Source organism: Bos indicus, chromosome 11, assembly GCF_029378745.1.
Source record: "Bos indicus isolate NIAB-ARS_2022 breed Sahiwal x Tharparkar chromosome 11, NIAB-ARS_B.indTharparkar_mat_pri_1.0, whole genome shotgun sequence".
Lineage (NCBI taxonomy): Eukaryota > Metazoa > Chordata > Mammalia > Artiodactyla > Bovidae > Bos > Bos indicus.
Window position 1 is genome coordinate 66,097,999 of NC_091770.1, and position 12,517 is coordinate 66,110,515.

Sequence of the window (12,517 nt, forward strand, 5' to 3'; positions counted from 1 at the left end):
TAATCAACTTATATGAATATTAGGATTAACCCATATTAAAATATATTTCCATGGAACACAGTAAATAAGGAATCCTTATAATTGAAAATACTTACATGAGAAAGTCTCTATTTTAGAGAATTTGTATGATGGCACTATAGTATTTACAAAATATATGTTTTAAAATTTCTTTTATTAAAGTTGGTGCTAATGGTAAAGAATCCACCTGCCAATGCAGAAGACACAAGAGATGCAGGTTCCATCCCTGGGTCGAGAAGATCCCCTGGAGAAGAGCATGGTAACCCACTCCAGTATTCTCGCCTGGAGAATCCCATGGACCAAGGAGCCTAGCAGACTACAGAATATAGGCCTGCAAAGAGTTGGACACGACTGAAGTGACTTAACACACCTAGCTGATTCACAATATTGTGTTAAGTTCTGCTGTACAGCAAAGTGATTACATATATATAGTACAGTTATACATATATATTTTTTTCTATTCTTTTTCATTATGATCTCTCACAGAATACTGAATACAGTTCCCTGTGCTATATAGTAGGACCTTGCTGTTTATCCAATCTAGGTATAATAGTTTGCATCTGCTAACCCCAAACTTCCAATCCATCCTTCCCCCAGCTCCCCTTCCCTCTGGCAACCACAAGCCTATTCTCTATGTCTGTGGGTCTCTTTCTATTTCTAGGTAAGCTCATTTGTGTCATATATAAAATATATTTTTTAAATTTACATTCAGTGAGCCCTATTTATTTCCCATCTTCAGCCTCTAGTCCTCACCTAGAACGCTTTTACTCAGAAATGTAATTTCTAGTAATGGGCTGAAATTTCTGCTCCCCTAGGAAATCCACTAACACCCGAACTCTCAGTGAGCATGACCTCCTCTATGGTAGGCGCCTGCCTTTTCTTCTGTTGTGCCTGAAGACGACTTGACGAGTCAGAAACCAAAATGGATTTCTGGAAGCTCCAAACCAACCAAGAAAAAAGCCAGACACCCCCAGCGGCAGATGGTTTAGTTTTACAGTTTTTATTTATTTTCTCTGCACACCAGGAGAGGTTAGCAGATCTACTGGATGTCTCTGCTTTAGAAAATGTCTGGCAGTGTGGCATTCACACGGGGCGAAATGTCACATCTTTTGTCCCAGCGTTCCAGGGGATGCTCTATCAGGAGAATTTTATCAGTGCAATTAACACAAAGGCCCCCTTCTATGTTAAAAACACAGGCCTCAGAAAACTGTAAGATGAACTAGCCATTGTTTCTGTACTGCACAAAAACTCCCCCTCCCCCCAGTCCTCAACCCATTTATGGGGTTTTATTAAGGCTCATGGGTGCCCCCGACTTATTTATTTAGGAAACACTGTTATTGTCTTAATGTAAACAGAACTCAAGATCAGTTGACAGTTGGAATGGAGCAGCAGAAAGGTTTTTCAAAGGCGCCTCCTTGGAAAGGGGTCCCTGCATTCAGGCCCGGTTCCTGTATCATACTGCCAGCACTGTTCACAAAATAAACAAATGTTTGTTTTACAACATGGCAAAGGGGGCTCCCATTCAACGCTGGCCAGATATGAAAACAAACTTTCACATATAAGGGCTTTTGATACACATGACTTACTTGGATGACAAGGGGCTCCGCTGGGGAGTGCTTAAAGCTTATTAATATTGCACAAAAGACTTTTGTTTATCATTTCGCCGGACTGCCTGGGAATCACAAGACTCAAGCCGCCACCCGGCTGGTGTCCTAGCATTTCAGCAGCCATAACGTGTGGAGATTGCGAAAGCACTACTGATTTGGAGCCAAAAACAAACTCTCCGCAGACCCAGGTGAAAGAACTTCGAGCTGCTGGCGTCTGAGAACCAGATTTGGAATTTCAGCGAGTGAAGTGACAAGAGCTCCCCCTACAGGTGAAAAAAATGAACGCCTTGCATCTTCCTGTTTGGAGGGGGTAAAGACTTCCTTCCAGGAAAAGTGAAATCTAGAGCCTGCCTAATTTAGGAATATTTCCCCTTCTGTTCAAAAGGTCTGGTTCTCCAGCAGCCCTGAGGATCTTCTTTTAAGCTGACCAGTTGCATTCCTGGAAAGTCTTAAGAGATGTTAGCTCTCTGAGCAGAAATATAAGTGTATGAGGGTGAAAACTCAGGATCAAAAAACCAATTTTTTTTAATTGGAGGATAATTGCTTTATACTATTGTGTTGGTTTCTGCCATACATAGACATGAATCAGCCTTAGGTATGCATATGTCCCCTCCCTCTTGAACTTCCCTCCCACGTCCCACTCCATCCCACCCCTCTAGGTTGTCACAGAGCACCAGGTTTGAGATCCCTGTGTCAAACAGCAAATTCCCACTGATTATCTATTTTGCATACGGTAAAAAAAAAAAAAAGAAAAAAAAATCAGTTCTTTAGGCACTGATCTGTCTAGCTGGGAAGGGAACTGTGTAAATCTGATACAACCACCCTGCTTTAGGCCTGTTCTGCTAAAACAGAGGCCACCAGTCACATGTGGCTACTGTTCACTTAAATATGGCTAGCTTAAACTGAGATAGGCTGTAAAACAATGTCACATATCTTGGCAATTTCTTACACTCATCACATGCTGAAATGATAATATGTGGATTATACTGGGTTAAACAAGATCTATTAATTTCACCTATTTCTTTTCATATTTTATAATGTGGCTACTAAAAAATTTTTAATTAAATACACATCTTATGCATTACACTGTATTTCTATTGTGGCATATTATAGAATTACTTCAGGGTTATAAAATAATAATAAATTTTGACTCTATGACATTAGCAATCTGTGCTGGGTGAGCTGATTTTTTTTTTTTTTCTTGAGTACATTTATTCAACCCAAAGACCGTGAATCTCCTACTACTTTCTGCCCTGCAATTTTAAGTTTGTTATATTTAAGTCTCAACAAAATGAAAGTAAAGTCTACAGTTTGGGTTAAATTCATATATGGTGAGAACAGTTTTAAAAAGTAAGGATATATTGTCTCTCTACAAACTCCTTCCTTCTCCTGGCCGTAATTTATGTGTGTTTAACTATAAATTATTCCAAGAGGAAGAAATTTCTTCTACCGTAACAGTCTTGCAAAACTGTTTTCAAATCATTAGATACCAAATATTTGTTTAATACCACCCCCCATAACTGGCAAACTCACCCACCTAGTCAATCCTTCATGTAAGCAATATTTGGGATATGTGAGGTATATGTGATTATGTGAGTAATATGTGATCCTAAATAAGGTTGGACCAAACTCACCATCACGTTTATACGAAACTACTCAAAAGTCACTTACAGTGGGCAATGCTGTTGCCCTAATTTCTGAGTTCGATTTCAATGATACCAGCAGCTGCCTTTGATAAATGCACTCAGATTTGGCCCATGGTTACCAAACCACACATAAAAGGAAAACCAGAAGAGAATATTTAGCCTTACCAGGTCTACTGCCTTAGATTTGTTCTAGGTTATTTTAGTCTCAGGAGTGTGCCAAGATCTCACTGGAAGTTTAACTACCTCGGTGATGAGACAGCAATTTAGGAATTATAGAAATCTTTCTGAAACCGTTCCCTGAAATTTTGCCTTGAAACAAAGTCAAAAGTGGAAAGAGCCCTACAGAGCCCCTAGTAAACAGTCGAGAGGACACTGCTATAGCGAGTGGACCGAGGCAGTATCCCCGAGTCTTCCGATCACTGCCAGTGCAGTGTCATTCAGCCAAACGTGGGTGAGATTAGCTAAGGGAATTGCAGCTACCATCTTTGCGATCACAGATGAAGTTGCCAAGGAAATGAAATTCAGACAAACAAGGATTTCAGTTACAAGTCAGAACAAATACAGGCTTCTGTGGAATAGCTAGCTACACAGAGAAAAATTTGGAGTGGTACCCAACACCCTCATCATTCTCCCACAGACAGAAATGATGACTCTGGGGAAGAGAGACTGAAGTCCCACCACCTGAACTGGGGGTCTGGGCTATGGTATTTGGAGGCCACTGGAAGGGGACAGGATATTCACTGACGATATTTACCGGCATGATTTTCCATCTGACCTTCCTATTCTGGCACGGCTGCCAGCACTTTATAATCCCAGCATTGTGTTCACAAGCAATTCCTCTGCTCATTAGCAGAAGCTGGGTCCAACTTTGCTCTTGTAGGGGCTTGTGAATCAGCATGGACTGACAGACAGTGTTTCCAGGGGCTAGCAGCAAAGAAACAAGGGCACTACTCATTGAGGGGAAAGCACATGTATCAGTTAGGAATGACACTGGCTGCTAGTAGCAGAGTCTGGAAGTAGTAGTGATTAAATAAATTCACTTCCTACTCATGTGAAAGAAGTCCAGAACAAAACCGTCTAGGATTGCATGGCAGGGCTGTGGTGTAAGGCTCCCTCTGGGTTTAGGTTCCATCATCTTGAGACGTGGGTCCCATCTTCAAGGTTGCCCCATGATCTAAGATGGCTGTTAGAGAGACTCCAGTGGTCACATTCATATCCAAACACGGAGTGGGAAAAATGGGAGGGGGGGAAAGAAAAAAATGAAGGTGAGATATGTGTCAGCTGTTTTTCCCTTCTCAAGGAGCTTTCCTGAAAGTCTCAAGTAACAGCATTTTTTAGGACTTTTTTTTTTTTTTGATGTGGACCATTTTTAAAGTCTTTATTGAATTTGTTACAATACTGCTTCTGTTTCCTGTTTTGGATTTTTGGCTGTGAGGTATGTGGGATCTTAACTCGCTAACCTGGTGTCAAACCTGCACTCCCTGCACTGGAAGGCGCAGTCCCAACCGCTGGACCTCCCGAGAAGTGGCCAACAACTTCTTAATCTAATTGCTAACTGCAGTGGCACCCCACTCCAGTACTCCTGCCTGGAAAATCCCATGGATGGAGGAGCCTGGTGGGCTGCAGTCCATGAGGTTGCGAAGAGTCAGACACGACTGAGCGACTTCACTTTCACTTTTCACTTTCATGCATTGGAGAAGGAAATGGCAGCCCACTCCAGTGTTCTTGCCTAGAGAATCCCAGGGACGGGGGAGCCAGGTGGGCTGCCATCTATGGGGTCGCACAGAGTCAGACATGACTGAAGCGACTTAGCTGCAGCAGCAGCAGCAGCTACAAGGGAGGCTGAGTGCTCAAATAAAATCTATTTTCTTTAACCAAAGTACAGGAGAGAATAAACTGAATGTCAGATAGGTAACTACCTGATCTCCAAGTTGTTTCAGAAGCAAGCAAAGATAACTCTAAAGGAGAATTAGATGTTGCCTGAAATGTTTATTTCAGCCTTGGTGACCAAACCAACAATAGGCCTCATAATCTCTGGGCCACAGTGTACTTTCATGACTTCTGCCTTCTGTTGGATCCTGGAATTAATTTTCTTAAAATTATTTGCAACTTGTGCCAGTTCTCCATAAAATTCTTTGATATGAAGGACATTATTTCTGGGCCCACATCGCTGTCAATGCCTACAACAGTCAACGTTACATCTGTGGACTTGATAGAGAAAAAAATTAATCCCCATCATTAGGTTAAGATTCTTCTGACTTACTATGCGGAAAATAACATGGATAAAGAGGGAAAAAACTATTGCACAAATTGCCGTGTATCAATACAAATACCCAAAGTAACATGAAAAATGGTTCATCTAACCAGGTGATGTAAACTCTGATACCTGAACATATTGAATGAAAGAGGCTGTTTGGTTGTAGGGTCCTGGAGAGCAGGAAAATGATAAATGCAAAGACGTGTCTAATGAAAACTCCTGGATGATAATAATGAAGATATTAATGATGATGATAAATAGAATGATTAATTACTTTAACTCTTCATTTTCAGGCACAGTCCCATAGAGTAAAATCTCTTCCATTTCTACTGATGTGTTCAACTTCTACTACACTTCAGAATTTATAAGCAAATCTATGATCTCATTTGTGCCTCAAAATTCAGAAGTAGGAGGGACAGGTATTGTCATCAGTGTTTTTCTCTCCTATCAATAGGAGAGAAGCTCAAAAATACCAAGTGACAACTTAAGTTGTCACAGTGAAGAGGCAAAAGTTCAGTTCAGTCGTTCAGTTGTGTCCAACTCTTTGTGACCCCATGGACTGCAGTACACCAGGCTTCCCTGTCCATCACCAACTCCCGAAGTTTACTCAAACCCATGTCCATTGCATCGGTGATGCCATCCAACCATCTCATCGTCTGTCGTCCCCTTCTCCTCCTGCCTCCCATCTTTCCCAGCATCATGGTCTTTTCCAATGAGTCGGTTCTTTGCATCAGGTGGCCAAAGTACTGGACTTTCAGTTTCCGCATCAGTCCTTCCAATGAATAGTCAGGACTGATTTCCTTTAAGATTGACTGGTTGGATCTCCTTGCAGTCCAAGGAACTCTCAAGTGTCTTATCAAACACCACAGTTCAAAAGCATCAATTCTTTGGCGCTTAGCTTTCTTTATAGTCCAACTCTCACATCCATACATGACTACTGGAAAAATCATAGCTTTGACTAGATGGACCTTTGTTGGTAAAGTAATGTCTAAAGCAGAAGAGGCAGAAAACCAGCATCAAAACCCCACCCTGGCCCCTGCGTTGGAACTCTCAATTATACTTCTCTAGCAGAATATTTATAAACTTTAGACAGATTTACTGAAGCCTGAGGTTATTGCTTGAAGATTTTAAGGTCTTTAAAGGCAAGATCTGTGTCTTATTTATCATGAACTTTGTACACACTAGGCTAGACACTCAATTAATGTTTATTAAAGATAATGATGTACTAGCCAGCATGCAATTAGTTCAGCAACATGCACTGCTAGCATAAGAGAGGACTGAAAAATGGGGCAATCTTGATCTTTTCTACCAAGAACACAAGGACAATGGCTTTATTTTTGGTTTGATGAAGGGAAAGGGGAGGATGATGTGTGATCAAAATTTGACCTCACTTTTTTGGAGCTGCTTTGTCTGTAACAAAAGATGATGGAACTCTGTGATATCTCTTGTACCACAACTTCATAATTCTAACTACCACTTGAACATTTCTGAGAAAAGATCCAGGTGAATGCTAGAGAGGTGAGATTTACAGGTCAATCTCTTTTGGATCTTTTTTTAAAGAACTGCAAGTCTCATTTAGATCATCTGACTGCAGCCATGAAATTAAAAGACGCTTACTCCTTGGAAGGAAAGTTATGACCAACCTAAATAGCATATTCAAAAGCAGAGACATTACTTTGCCAACAAAGGTTCATCTAGTCAAGGCTATGGTTTTTCCTGTGGTCATGTATGGATGTGAGAGTTGGACTGTGAAGAAGGCTGAGTGCCGAAGAATTGATGCTTTTGAACTGTGGTGTTGGAGAAGACTCTTGAGAGTCCCTTGGACTGCAAGGAGATCCAACCAGTCCATTCTGAAGGAGGTCAGCCCTGGGATTTCTTTGGAAGGAATGATGCTAAAGCTGAAACTCCAGTACTTTGGCCACCTCATGCGAAGAGTTGACTCATTGGAAAAGACTCTGATGCTGGGAGGGATTGGGGGCAGGAGGAGAAGGGGACGCCAGAGGATGAGATGGCTGGATGGCATCACTGGCTCGATGGACATGAGTCTCAGTGAACTCCGGGAGTTGGTGATAGACAGGGAGGCCTGGCGTGCTGCGATTCATGGGGTTGCAAAGAGTCGGACATGACTGAGGGACTGATCTGATCTGATCTGATCTGACTCTTCCTCCTCTCAATAAGTTACACCCCAGCCAGTCCCCATTCTCTCAATGTCAACACAATCATTAAAAATAAAGACAGCTATACCCCAGTAAGAAGTACTACAAATATACATATGCTTCAGAGGTTGCCCTCTCAGGTCCCTGCTTCCACCTATACCCTTTATTCCTGAGCCTCTGCCATCATTAAAACTTCAACAAAAATTTCCAAAGTTAGAATCTTTTAAATCCAGTCCCCTGTAAATCCTTCTCCCAAATCTGAGCAAACTAGTTCTACAAAACCTCAGATTCCTAATCCCAATGCTCAGTCCAGCCCATTGAATCATGCAACATTTACAACATGATAAAATCTTGACTTCAGTTTTCCCTGCTTCAGTAATAGTCAACCCAACCCAATGAAAGCTTCACAAAGCATTCCATTCTCTGAGTCATGTTTTGGCTGGTGGCCTGTGGGAATCTCCTTTTGGAGAAAAAAAAAGAGTGGGAGCAGTCAACCTAATGAGTTCCACCATTCTTCATACTAATGCCAAAATAAATCACCAGTATCCAGAAGTCCCTTTTACTCCCCAATTAAGATAGCTCTGTATTATAGTTGGAGATTATGGTGACGATGGTGATATTGATGATAATGGTGATGACAGCATATTCGGAACATGGTCTGCACTGTCCTGAATGCCTTAAGTGCCTTTTCTCATTTAATCTTGACAACCATCTCCAGTAGTCTTATTAACCACAACAGTTCCTCATTTGACCAGTAAGGAAACTGATATTTAAGTTGTCCATTGCTCCACAGTTGAAAATTAGTTCAAACCCAGGTCTCTAAGATTCTAGATCCTCTGCACATTGATTACCCTGCTTTTTGGAGATTAGAAGCAACCGTGAATCCAAGAGTCATGTCCAGAGTCAGGGATAATGTAGAAGACCCTCAGCCATGAGACTGGCAAAGAAAGGATGAGATCAGAAGTTACCTCCCCCACTCCCCCAAAAAAGACATAAACAGGGTGATGCCATTGAGACCAGATTTTATTCTTAGGCCAGATTAAACCCTGGAAAATCTGTTTAAATTGAAGACATTGCTCTCTAGATTTTTTACAACCGAATTTAAGAATGCCATCATTGAGAGAATTTCCACAGTTTGGGAATACTAAAATAGTAACAATCAATCTCCTTTCTCTTACCACCTGTGGGCCTCATGGGGTAAGGGGCAGATGGTAAATTTGGGGGGAAGCTGATCTATTTTGAATGCTTATTTACAAGGCTACGTTCATGCCATCTACCAAACACCATCTGCTGGGCTATTTCTTCCATGAAAACTAGAGCATTTTGTTCCATAGCAAATAAAAGTGAGACCAGAATTCTATCAGCATGCTGTGTTTGGGAGAGCACCAACACTTTTCAAAACTAGCTTTAATCCTTCTCCAAGTCCAATGCAAAGAAGGCTCCCCCAAGAACAGTAACCCAGTCAACACATTCATTCATTCATTCGCAAACTCATTTTGAAAGAAAGCCGGCCCCATGTGGGCCAGCCAAATGTGGAAAGTTAATTTTACAACATGAACTGTTTTCACCCTGGGCCAAGAGACAAGTATAGGCACCGTATGACCTGGGTGTGATTTAGGAGTATCTCGGGACTCCGAAACATGAGGGTATTTCAGCAAGGAGCCCCTACGTTTTCTCCTGGCCCCTCCTCCCCATCCACTAAAGCTCCCAAAGAATGTCTTTCATGTTTGCTGCATTCACTTCACGATGACATGCTCCTGCGGGCCGGTCCTTGAATTCTCGGCTCATTGCACCAGAATCAAGGGAAGTCAAGTTGAATCTTTCAAACTGGGAGCCAGCAGTGAGGAAGAACATCAGCAACGAGGCAGGAAAATCCACTCCATCTACGTGTTTGAAACTCCAAGTCCCGTTTGTTATTCTTAAGAGATGGAAGGTCCTATAGTTTTCAGCGAAGTGCCTGGGGTCAGGAATCAGATCTCAATTTTACTTCCAGCACCATCACTGACAGCCTGTGTGGATCTGGACAAGTCATGTAATCTCTTAGGACCCCTGATTTGCTCATCTGTTAAATAAGGAGATGGTGCCATAAGAAATACTTCACAGTAGTACTAGAGCCTGTATAGTTAGCTGTAAGTGAAGAAGCAAAATCTCCATAGAGTGAGTGAGGATGAAGAGGGGTAGCCCAGGAACCAGGATACCTCCAAAGAAGTTCTACAGCAAATATCATGTGGAACCTACAGGGAAGCACCAGGAAACCATAATGGGATGTAGATCAGCATGCATCAAGTTGCCTGCTTCCTAGTTTTGTGGCTACTGACACTGTGGAAAGCAAGTCTATGATAATCATGCAGTGCAATCAATGATCAAGGACACAGACATGTGGACACAGAGGGGGAGGGGAGGGTGGAAGGAATTAAGGAGATAAGGATTGACGTATATACACTACCATGTGTAAAATAGCTAGCTAGTGGGAACTTCGGAGAAGGCAATGGCACCCCACTCCAGTACTCTTGCCTGGAAAATCCCATGGATGGAGGAGCCTGGTAGGCTGCAATCCATGGGGTCGCTAAGAGTCGGACATGACTGAGCGACTTCACTTTCACTTTTCACTTTCATGCATCGGAGAAGGAAATGGCAACCCACTCCAGTGTTCTTGCCTGGAGAATCCCAGGGACAAAGGAGCCTAGTGGGCTGCTGTCTATGGGGTCGCACAGAGTCGGACACGACTGAAGTGACTTAGCAGCAGCAGCAGTGGGAACTTGCTTTAAACCACAGGAAGCTCAGCAAGGTGATGAGCTCATCTGTGATGACTTAGAGGGGTGGGGGTTGAGAGGTCCAAGAGGGAGGGGATGTATGTATACATATAGCTGATTCACTTCATTGTATAGCAGAAATTAATACAACATAGTAAAGCAATTAAACTCCAATTTAAAAAAAAGAACACAGTGTTTAGAAATCTTCTGGACCTGGATTGTGTTCTTTGCTGTTTCAAGCTTCATCCTCTGCATCTGTAAATTGGGATGATAACTATGTCTGCTGGTACACTTGCAGCAACTCGCAAAAGCCAATTTTTCACTTTTCTGGAATTTCACCAGCCGGCTAAGGTCACACTGGGAGTTTGAAGTAGGCTATGGGAATATTTACAACAGAAATCAGCAAATGCTACAAATCTGGGCAGCCCCCCAAAGCTGGTTGGGGAACACTCATCCACATACTACTATCCACCTGTTGGTGTAGCTGAAAGTACTAAGGGCAGATGATGCCTACAAAGTATTTAGCACCATCTTTTGGTGCGTGGCCAGAAACGAGACTCAGTGTAGTCCTTAGCAACTCGGGACACCGTCTCTCTTGTCTTTTCTCACTCTCCTCTTGCCCCCAGATCTCATGCTTATCTCTGGAAACCCAGAGAGGGAGGCCCTTCAATAAAAGCTTTTCTCCCTCATTCTTTGCAATTGTTTGTGGTCTCTTGTTCAACAGACCTGAATTGAGTTCCTACATTGGGCCCAGTTTGGTACCTGGCACTGCGGATACCAACATGATTGAGCACAATCTGACCTTGGCCTTGAGATGTTCACAGGCCCTTTGGTGGACAGGATGCATCTGAGTCTAGGAGAGGCACCTTTTATGAACAAGATGGAAATCAGAGGAAGGCAGTCATTCCCAACACTGTCAACTCTCCTGGCACCTGGGATCCCCAGACCTTTGAAACCTTTGGGGTAACTTCAGCTACAAAATGCAACCACCTTCTCTAAGATGACACAGTTATTAGGACTCCAGGGGACTCAGCTCGCTTTCCTGCTTTCCCTGTCCCAGTGGCAATCACCCTCCGATTGGCAACATCCTTCCCCACTGGCTAAGATGGTTGCTTGTATGCGGCCTGGAAACCAGAAATGTGGAACATCGAGCCTGGCCCCTTGCCAAATTTCTACAGGGCATTAGTAACAAACTGGTGAAGCTCATTAAAAAAAGAGAGAGAAACCTATAACCATTAAAAGTCCATTAAGCAGCCTGTCATTTTGTAGAGCTAAATAGCCCACAGTAATCAAAAGCATATGAACCCCAGCTGGGATACCTAGTGAATTGTTTCGATTTAGGGGAGAATTCATCAAGAAAGATTGTTCTTGGGATTGGGTTGATTTTTCTCCTTCAGTTCCTGGCCCCACGTTCCATTATAATTAAAGTGATTGATGCACCTCCCAGACAGAGGTGAGCAGTGACCACCAGAGCCAAAACATCTGCTCCTTCCAAGCAAACAGCTAATATGGAACTTCAGTCAAAAGGCACGTAACCTGAGGTTACCCATCCACTGTCAATTAGGTATGGCACAGTCAACTCTTTGCTGTCCGGCTGGGTTACCTCTCAGTTATCTGTGAAATTTTTCTTTCCAATCATAGAAGGACTTTTACCCACACCCAGATTATGGTCAAGAAAGAACTGACTGTGAGGCCAATCCCCTCACAATCCCCAAAGAAGAAGATGTATAATCCACCCATCAATTAGTGAAATATCTTCCTGTCAATGGATGGACACTTTTTAATTTGGGGGATGTGGGTTTGTTCCTTCACATTTACCACAATACTTCCCTTTTGTGTTGCCATTTCCTCTCCCCTGTGTGGTATGGCCCTGCCATGCCATTGACATTAGTGCCTCCATAGGTCCACATTGCCACGGGCAGAGTGAAAACTCAGAATGACAGTTTATGGTGACAGGGGATGTGTTCTTGTGTCCATCCCCCATCACTGACTCTATATAAAGTCTTCTAAGAGCAACCATATTTTTCTGGCTCTGATATCAGGTGAGAAAGGAGAGAAAATGAATGATTTCAACATGGGT